The following is a 10,317-nucleotide window of genomic DNA, read 5'->3' as shown; positions in this document are numbered from 1 at the left end:
TGTGGAGGAACCTCAGATGCCTGGACACAGGGAGAGTTGGGGAGGGGAGACCTAAATAATACGCATATTAATCTCCTTGCTGTTTAAGGATTATATTTTTTTTCTTCAAGTACAAATGGATAACCCTCCACCCTGAAATGTTCTTAGTAAGATTTCTACATCAACAGGAAAGTTACCCGTAATGAACAAAGAATTAGAAATCCATTTTTGACATCAAAGAGGATTTTTTTCACAAATTTACAGTAGTCAGGAGGACTAGTAGTGAGGAGAACTTCCTCAAATTCTCTGAGGAAAACATGTGGCAAACATTTTAAATATGCTTCAAAATGAATTCAGGCATGGATTATGAGACTTTGTTCCCATTAACATGAGTTGTGTGAACTAAATGAATTGAGAGCAGAAATTTTCCTCATGAACCCAGACCTTAGGAAAAGACTCCACTTTGCCCTATTCTGTGGGTTAAAAGCATGGTTTAAGACAACTTAAAATTATACTACTTTAATGCTTTCTCTTTACTACAAGAAAAGGAGGAACAGCAATATCAAAGTCTGCTTTATGATCTTATAACCATACTGTTTTGCCCAGGTTTTTAAGGAGAGATGTTGTTACCAGGTTTTATTACACAGTTTTGATAGCAACATATTATATGAAATCATCTTCATAAATTTTGTATTAAGGTAGCAGTGCCAGTACCTGAAATTGATTCAAAATGCTTAAGATACTCAATTACTTTTTAACACTGTTATACAATGCAGTGACTTATATGTTCTATTTCACAAGAATTTGATGATGCAACATCATTGTAATTGATTCATTTTCTCAATTAAATAAAGCTACTGTGCTTTTCTTTATATGAATGCCACATAGACCATAGAGTTAGATGTATTATCTCCTTTCTCTGTCTCAGATATATTGCCTTAAAGGCTATATTCTGTTCCTCTGTTAATTCCACCAGAAAATGTAATGCCACGGTCATATTTTTCAAATTCTGAACTGCCATGTACGCGACTGTATTTATATTAGGCATATTTTTCATTGCTAAACTCTTTGTTGTTTACCTTTTTCAAGATCACATTACTGTACAGGCGCAGAGACCATAAAACAGATCCAAGCGAAGTCAACCTCTAGTCATTGCCTCTGCTTTTGCACACAGTTCATGAAAAAGTGAAGCCCCTAGTTTTATAGCACATTAAAAGTGGTACTAAGGGTATTCAATATAAAATGTTAGCTTCGTGAATGCCTCTCTTTATCCTGGGTCTGCCTTCCAAATGCTTAGCTGGGAGAGCAGAGTTCAGAGGAACACGATAACACTGTTAGGGCTGATGTACTGCCTGCACCTCCCAACATATGAGATGCTGTTTATAACTCCTCTGTCCAAGTCCACCTTCCTGCTTGTACATTCAGTTTGTGTTGAGTTTTCTAGGTCTAACTAATACTTGAGGACAAAGAACAGAATGACAACTGCTCTAGTCATACGTTTTGTTAATCAGTACCTAGAACTAGTAGCATTTTGGAACACTAGTTAAATAAACCTCTTCCTTCTTCTGGGCAAAGCTTTTTTTCCTTTCATCAGCCATTAGATCTGAGATCTTTAAGCCACACTAATAGCAGACAATTATGCCTCATTCTAATATAAGACAGACCTTTGTGTGTTTAAATGGGGAACAATGACTTCACAACAGGCAGGTCTAAATACCAGTTAGGTCTTAGGGTATTACTGTCATAACGTTTACCTTGTATTTCCTTGCAAGGACTACACAGTTGGCAACAGAAAATCTCCTATAACATGACTTATGACTCAAGAAAACAAACCTGAAAAGGAAACTGCCAATGCAAAAGTTTGCTTATGAGGCTTTAACTATTTAGTCAATGACTCTGGTGATAAAAAGCAACTTTGGAAGGCTCGTACTATGTCTCTATCTTTGTAGAGGTATTTTTTCACACACAAAGGTAAACTGGACCTTGCTATCAGCCCTTTTACATTATATTCAGAAGCACAATCAGAAAACTAAAATGAATCCACTTACGTAACTTAGAGAAGGCACTAGCTATAGCTTTCATTTTCTCTTTTACTCTCGGAAATTATGGCTTGCCCTGCAGCTCTTGTCTGAGAGATTTATGTGTAACCTGGGTCAGATCTTCCAATATCAGCTGAAAAATTTTCTCTTTACATATTTACTGTTTTTCAAGGTTGTGTTATTTTCTTTTAAATAGAAAAAATATAAAGTTAAATCATATGGTTGGAATTTTAAAAGAATATCATTTTTATTTGTTGTGCTACTGGCATCACATTGTAGTTTTCAATGTTGAATTCTATTCTCTTTTTAAACCTCAAATTTAAGGAACAGTAGCTATTTTGCAAAGACTCTCTTTTCATATCAGAGGTATTAAGCTATAACTCTGGCTAAAAATAAACAGGATTACAGCAAACTGAGATTTTATATTCTAAATGAAGAATAATGACCTAAAACTTCTGAGATGGACGGGACCTCTGAGATCTAGTTTAATTTACTCATTGTGCTGTTAGGAAAACTGAGGTTCAGAGGGGAGCAGTACCCAAAGTCACAGATAGAATCTGGCCTAGAACTGACTGCTAACTCAGGAGGCTGCTTAGTGTGGGAAAAAGATGCATAAACATTGGAGTCAGCAAGATCCCTGGAATTCCAGTTCAATCTCTATGGCTTCAGATGCTCCCTTTCTTCACTAGGCATAGGGCTCTTGTCTATGAAGCAAAGGATGAGCTAGCTACTGGGCCCCAAAGACCCTCCCACCCCAAGCTTCCCATTTAGGCACCATGATTTTTTTTTTCTGAGCGAGAACTGATACTGGCATTCATCAGATTCTATCTGGCACGGTGTTGGGTGCTAAAACCTAGGGTCACACTACCTTCAATTCATCATAACTTGCAAAAACAAAGTGCCCAATTTTCAAAAAGCCTTCAATGAGAGAAAAAAAAACCCACTTCCACATGACCATAAACTGATGTGGAATACACACTGCTTAGTACCACTAACTTAAGAGTTCCCAAACAAAGGACTACTTTTTTTTTTTTTTAAAGGAACAGAACAAAACTGACCCTGGCTAACTACAAATGAGAATTTTGGCAAACTGATATATTTAGATACTGAGTGCATCATGAGACAAAAGAAATTAATAATATATATATCATTTCTAATAATATAAAATGAACAAGTAAAATTCATTTGTGCCATCCTATCTCCCTTGTTCATCAGCTCTGTTGTTGGTCAAGTTCTAACCATGCCTCTGAATCTGTTAGCCTAACTGTATAGAACAAAATGAAAATAAGAAGTAAGTCGTGAGAAGATTTATTAAGGAGCTATGCAATACCGTGTAAAAGACTACTACGATTCTCACACCCTAAGATCCAATTCACTGGCACCTTCTCCGTGCCCTATATCCCAAACTCTGGCCAGGGCGTTCAGCAGTGGCCAGTTCTGAAAAGTTAAAAATAGACATCCCTGACTTTAATGAAGAACTGGGTGGGCTAGAAAGGCTCTAAGATGCCTAGAGGAGGGCACAGCTCAGATGGGACCAGGCAGAATATCATCACAGCTATAAATTAGATCACTTGGCTCTCACTTCTTCCTGAGCATCAAGGACAAAGCATTTTCACACACCACGCAACAGCTGGAGCACCAAGGTACAGTACGACATCATTCATATGCTGGGTCTGCCAGTCAGTGAGCAGGAAAAAAAGAACTTGATTGCCAGTCTATATTCTTTTACCCCTTGTGCATTTAAAAGTGACATAGTTCATGCCCTCCTCCATAGAGGTATACAGGAACCAGAGTAAATCATCACCTGGGCAAATAAATGAGAGTTTTAATTTATTTATTTATTTTTTTGGCCATGTCCACTGCATGAAGAAGTTCCCTAGGGTGGGATTGAACCTAAGCCACAGCAGTGTCCTGAACCACAGCAGTGACAATGTTGAATCCTTAATCATTAAGCTTTCAGGGAACTCCAAGAGTTTTAGTACTTAGACCTGAATTCTGTGAGAAAAACAGGAGCTTAGAAAGACAATTCAAAATGACTAATGTGAATTTAAAAACTGACTTTTTCCCCAATGGTACAAGGTCTGGCCAAGGAGTCCATTAAAGACTTGCCTTTCAAAGATTTTAGACATTTGCTGTATCAAACTTTTCTCTTTGCTCCAACAAAGTGTGGTCTTATTTCAGAATCTAGCTTAAGAATATCTGTTCTAGGAGTTCCCTTAATGGCTCAGCGGTTGACGAACCCTACTGGCATCCATGAGGACGTGGGTTCGATCCCTGGTATCACTCAGTGGGTTGGGAATCCGGTGTTGCCATGAGCTGTTGTGTGGGTCACAGACATGGCTTTGATCCTTTGTTGCTGTGGTTCTGGCATAGGGCGGTGGCTGCAGCTCGGACTGGACCCCTGGCCTGGGAACCTCCATATGCCACAGGTGTGGCCCTAAAAAAAAAGAGAAAGACAAAAAAAACCCCCCAAAAAACCCAAAAAACCAAACCAACAACAAAAAACCACCGAATATCTGTTCTACTATGGGAAGGGGGTGGGAGGGGAAGGTGTAACTTTTTCTGAGAATGGCCTGTTGACGATTCTACTCTTCATAGTCAAATAAACCTGCTACAGCAGAAGTTACTTTAGTATGTCAAAATGTCTGAAAGAGTTTTTCTGGAGCTATAATTTAGTTTGCAGCTCTAAAAGCTTAAATCCTCCACATGCCAGGGTCCAGAATGATATCAGAAGTCACCCAGTCCAATTCCTTGTTCCATTAGAATTTTTTTTTTCTTTTTCTGGCTGGATGTGTGGTATATGGAAGTTCCCAGGCTAGGGGTCTAATTGGAGCCGCAGCTGCCAGCCTAAGCTACAGTCACAGCAACACTGGACCCAAGCCGAATCTGAGACCTACACCACAGCTCATGGCAATGCTGGATTCTTAACACACTTAGCGAGGCCTGGGATTGAACCTTCATCCTCAAGGATACCAGCTGGGTTTGCAACCTGCTGAGCCACAATAGGAACTCTCCTGTGAGAAATTTGCTTTATAATATTCCTGACAGACAGGCATTTTGTCTTTGCTAGAAGACTTTTAGTGATGGGATTCTAACAATTCTACCTTGGGTAGATTGAAATGTTAGGAAGTTCTTTATTATTTTGAGTCCAAAAACGCCTTCCTACATGATGTGCCCATGGTCTGGAGCTGTAGTGATTAAGTCTAATAACTGTTCCTCACACGTGTGATGATAGTTGTCATGTCTCCACAATGCTTTCTCTCCTGAATAACATCCTATTTTCTTCTAGGATAATTTGCTATGTTTGGTTGACCTCTCTCCTTCTCCCTTCCATTAGTAAAGGCCCTCTAACAACACATCCCTGCCCCTAAGCAGCCTGTGTGCTTCATGGGAAGATGACTTTACCCCCAGCCTTCAGGGTGGAGCATGTAGTTCAGGTTTAAACCAGTCAGCATCATCTAAAAGCCTGGAAGTAAAACTGGTCCATTCAAACTGAAGCTCAGGGCTTCTGGCTGCCTGTGGGAAAAAGGGACCTGCCCTTCCCTTCTAAACTGAGAAGCAGGTCACCCCAAGGAACCCCAATAACCATCCTTGGTCTGTGAAAGGATACACTTACTAAAAATAGAGACCAAAGTGACCTACTGGATAAAGTTCAACCTAAAACCAATGACACTTAGCTTTTTAGTTACGCAATAAACTCCCGTTGCAGTTGAATCAACTTTGAGTTGGGTTTTCTGTTAACCTGAAACAGAAAGCAGCCTGGAAGGCATAATTTCACATTCTCCTCCTTTGAGGTCAACTTTCTCTGAATATGGTGCCATATGTGTACATTCTTCATAAAATATGACACCCATAGCTGAACATATATAGCTTGACCTAGCTTATGTTCTGGACACTATACACAACTGAGTAGAGTCTCATGGAGGCTGCAAGTGCATTCACAAGATTTATTCATTTTATTTATTTATTTATGCATGCTTTTTAGGGCTGCACTCGCAGCACATGAAAGTTCCCAGGCTAGGGGCTGAATTGGAGCTACAGCTGCCAGTCTGTGTCACAGCCACAGCAACGCAGGATCTGAGCTGTGTCTGCGACCTACACCACAGCTCACTACAACTCTGGATCCCTAACCCACTGAGTGAGGGCAGGGATCGAATGTGCAACCTCATGGTCACTAGTCAGATTCATTTCCACTGTGCCACAATGGGAACTCCCTGTATTCATATTTTTGATAGTCACATCATATAGTTGGCTCAATGAAGAGAAAGACAGAGGTATATAAGCCTCGGGCTGAAAAAGAATGACAAAGTATTTGAGGGTCAAAATGAGTGGATGATTAAACCAATTACAGAATATAGACAAGTCTGATGAAGTTTTCTAACTATTGTCTCTCCCCTGTAATGGACAGCCTTTTATTTGTTTGGTTGAGGAAAGGCCTGCCCAACACAGAAGTAGACTCATAGACTCTTGGTGTCTGAAAGGATCTGAAAGGTTTTTTAATTTGACCTAGTTTTCCATGCCACCTTGACCCTTGAACCGCTCCTTCATTATACCCCTGCTAACTGGGCAAGGTCTGAATACAGTGATATAGAGCCTTCTCACCATTCTACCTCCTGTTCCAGTTCTTCCCTCCTAACAGAACAAATCCACGTCCTTTCTTACAGAGAATCCTCCAACATCTGAAGATAACTATCATATCTCCTTGGAAGCTTCTATTCTTCAGGTGTTAATGCCGACAGGGAAGAGTGTAAGTATGGACATGGAAGAAAAGGGGATGAAATTATTAATTTAAAGGCTAAGGATGTGTATTGACTCTTAGTTTTTCTGACTCCAAAAAGTGCTATGCTAACACATTAAAAAGTAAAATTAGGTTAAGTTATCAATTCATCAATTCATATATATTTATGAAGTACTTAACTCTATGCCAGGCACTGTACTAGACTCTAGGACCCAGACAATGGATAAGATATAATTGCTGGTCCACAAAAACAAAGTGACCTATTCAGTTCCCTGAAATTCAGTGGTAGAGCTGAGACTTAAGCACAAGGCTTGCACTCACTTCTAAATGCCAATAAATACTGGGATAAAATATAATTCACTGTATACATGTAAGGATAACCTGACCCCCTTGCTGTACAGTGGGAAAAAAAAATATAATTCACTGGATTCAGGGTGCTGTAAGTTTCTAAGACAGCACCCCCCTACACACATACCCTCAAGTCATATTTTTAGGCACTGCAAGGCAGGTTTTCTTTGTGAGCTAAGGCTCTATACACACCGCCTTTTTTTTTTTTCTTCTTTTCAAACCACGATATATCTGACAGCATTGGACTTCTGAGATTTTGAGATAAGCTGCCATGGCATCTAAATATAAGGTTTGTATGTGATTTGGAAGGAAAAAAACTGAAATACAGTCACACATTACCATGTTAATTAACATGTGTCTTACCGGCTTGAGCGGAAATTCAAAATAGATTTAAACAAATCACAGATCTAGAATGAACTGGACAAAGTTTGATTTTTGTTTCAGAGTTTTGATTCACATCTCATATTTTGATATAGATAAAACAAGGTTTCGGTAAACTCTGAGAGAGGACTTGGGGAGATGATGAGAAAGGTGGCTGAAGGTGTGGAAAAGAGGAAATAAGATGAAAGGATACCACAGAAGTATCTAGTACAGCATTTTTCAGACTCTGTTTACTAAATAACTTTTAGTTCACACAAGATATTACCCAGACACATTTAAACAGATAATGTGCTTGTGTGTATATGCATGTGTGTATGTGTCAGGGAGTGGATGCCCACCTACCCTATGTCCTGTCTTTTCACGACTCTGTACTGACCTAGGCCACCTCCATCATTTTCCAGATGAGGAAACTGAGGTCTGAAAAGAAATACGGCCAAACAACTAATAGGAACAGCCAGGACCAGAACCAAGGTTAGCTCTGAGTGTGTGGCCGGGCAGAAACCATATACTGACCCTGATTTAATTTGTCACTTATTGGACTTGTCACTTACTGCCCCCGGATGCTCCTGCCCTGAGTCACTGAGCATTTCCAGTTACCTGGCTATGAAATAGGCAGAGGGCTGTCCAAAGAGCAGGGGCTAGAGGAAGGCTGGGAGCCAGGAACATTCTTTTGTTTACTGTATTTTACTTAACTAGTCAAGGTCTCCTCACACCCAGAATGGTGCTCTCTGAAACATGTTTCTGAATAGAAAACAAGACAAGCTCCATTACCCTCTTTGGTCTTTCCTCATAAGACCGTTCTAATCCCCAGCTTTCCTTTCCTTCGCCTGATGGTGGTCACCACCTATATATAGACCTTGACAGTGTACAGCAGACTCCACACTTGGTTCTAATTGGTTACCTCGGTTTCCCAAAATTCCTTAGGGATGACACCTTGGCTCTATGTATAAACAGACAACTGCCTCCTTTCTTAGCTCCTAGCAGTCCCTGGGACCCTCCTTTCACCTGGTGTGTCCTGGGCACTCTACAGTCTTAAATTGAATCAGCTCTTTGCTCCTTTTAGGCAACTCATTGATTTTTCAATGAACTTAGCTTGTCTGTTTTATTGGCACTAAAGAGGGTTGGGTTCTTAGCATCATTAACATTTTAGTTGAGGAAGAATTCCCAAACCCCCCAGGCATTACTCCAGAACTGTCAGACGTCTAAAAACTAATCTGTACTCAAACAAAGCTTGGCCAGGTCTGCCCCCTTTTTAACTTGGATGCCAATGAGCCCCTAGCCCCAAATCTACCCAAGTTTTCTATTCTGAATGGTGATAAGCAGAACACTGGAGTACAATAAAAGTTGATGTCTTTGTCTGTTGCTGCTGCTACTACTGCTGTCGAGGACCACTTCCCCCCCGCCCCAGGGATCCATATCCATCAGCAATTACCTGACAGGTATAGAGCATCCTGGGACAGTAATTTCCATCTCTGCAGACACACCAGTTGGAGGCAGTACTTGAGTGGATGGGTGTGTAAAACAAGGATAGCCATTTGGGGTCAAAGGCTCTGGATGCCTTATATCACTTTCTCCCCCAACCCCATCCTTCTAGAGTAGGAAACAGTTTGATCCTGTTGCCAAATATCTGGTAATCACTGGAGAGTCATCTAATGCCCAGGGACCCCCATTTCCTCCTCTATAAAATAAAAGGAATTGGATCATACCATTGTAAGATCTCCTTACATCCTGAAATTCTATGATTCCATGAAACCAAAGGGGGGAAAATGGAAGGCCTTCCAGATCGCAAAGTCTAAGAGGGAAAAAAATAGTGAAGTTGCTCCCAAAAGCTAGACTAGGCACCAAATTCATTACTTCAAACTTCTATTTCTGGGTTAAAGCGATTATTGTAAAAGACTAAAAAGCAAAAAAAAGAAAAAAAAAAGTAAAAGAATCATGGTCCTCAATTACTGAATTAAAAACGACCAGATTCTGCATCTAATTCTATATATTAATGATCGTGAGTGTGAATGACAAATTATAACTCAAAAAAGAAAGACTGTAAAGGAAGGCTCTTATGGGATCAGAAAAGTAATTCATTTTAGTCCTACCTGGTGTGAGACATGTTCATATATTTTCAGAGTTACACAGATAAATCCCTACAGTACTTTCAGGAAATATAAATAATACTAATATTACCTAGCTCTTGTTTACCACCTTATATTTTTCAAAGTGCTCTCTTAGGTATTAGCTCATTTGATCAGGACAACCCCCAAAGTCCCAGCAGTCTAGAAAATGTCCTATGATGTGCCAAGTCAAATTCATAAAGTGTGGCAGGGAACCCCTCAGAGGCATGTGCCAAATGAACTTAGGGGCAGAAATCTTAAAATTATGATTTTCAACCTCAGACTGGCTCTCAGTCATCTCAGAGGAGTTCATGAAATTCTCAAGGCCAATTCCATCATCTGGTCTCTGCTACACGTGCCATCTCTGTCCTGATATAGCACCTCTTTCCTCTATCGTTCCTCCCTCCCCTTTCTTATTTCTCTCCCAGAGTTGCTTTAAAAGTCATCTAAGGAAATTCCCAAACTGTTAGGGCTCTAAAAATAACAGTAGTGGAGTTCCTGCTCTGGCACAACAGGTTGGTTAAGAATTTGCCTGTAGTGGTTCAAGTTGCTGCAGAGGTGTGGGTTCAATCCTTGGCCCAGCACAGTGGGTTAAAGGATCTGACACAGGTCACAACTGTGGCTTGGATTCAGTCCCTGACCTGGGAACTTCCATATGCTGTAGGTGTCACCATTAAAAAAAGAAGAAAATAATAGTAGCAGCAGTAACCTATTGAGTTAAAGTTCA

General features: G+C 40.2%; 1 protein-coding gene across 11 annotated transcripts in view; it reads right to left on the bottom strand.

Moving 5' to 3' along the window:
• Positions 1–10,317, bottom strand: part of MAP2K5 (mitogen-activated protein kinase kinase 5) — a 275,190-nt gene that overhangs the window by 64,733 nt on the left and 200,140 nt on the right. The gene's annotated exons all lie outside the window — the stretch shown is intronic.

The sequence above is a fragment of the Sus scrofa genome, chromosome 1 (assembly GCF_000003025.6).
Source record: "Sus scrofa isolate TJ Tabasco breed Duroc chromosome 1, Sscrofa11.1, whole genome shotgun sequence".
In the NCBI taxonomy this organism is placed as follows: Eukaryota; Metazoa; Chordata; class Mammalia; order Artiodactyla; family Suidae; genus Sus; species Sus scrofa.
The sequence above is the reverse complement of the archived record's forward strand: the minus strand, read 5'-3'. Positions and strand labels throughout refer to the sequence as shown.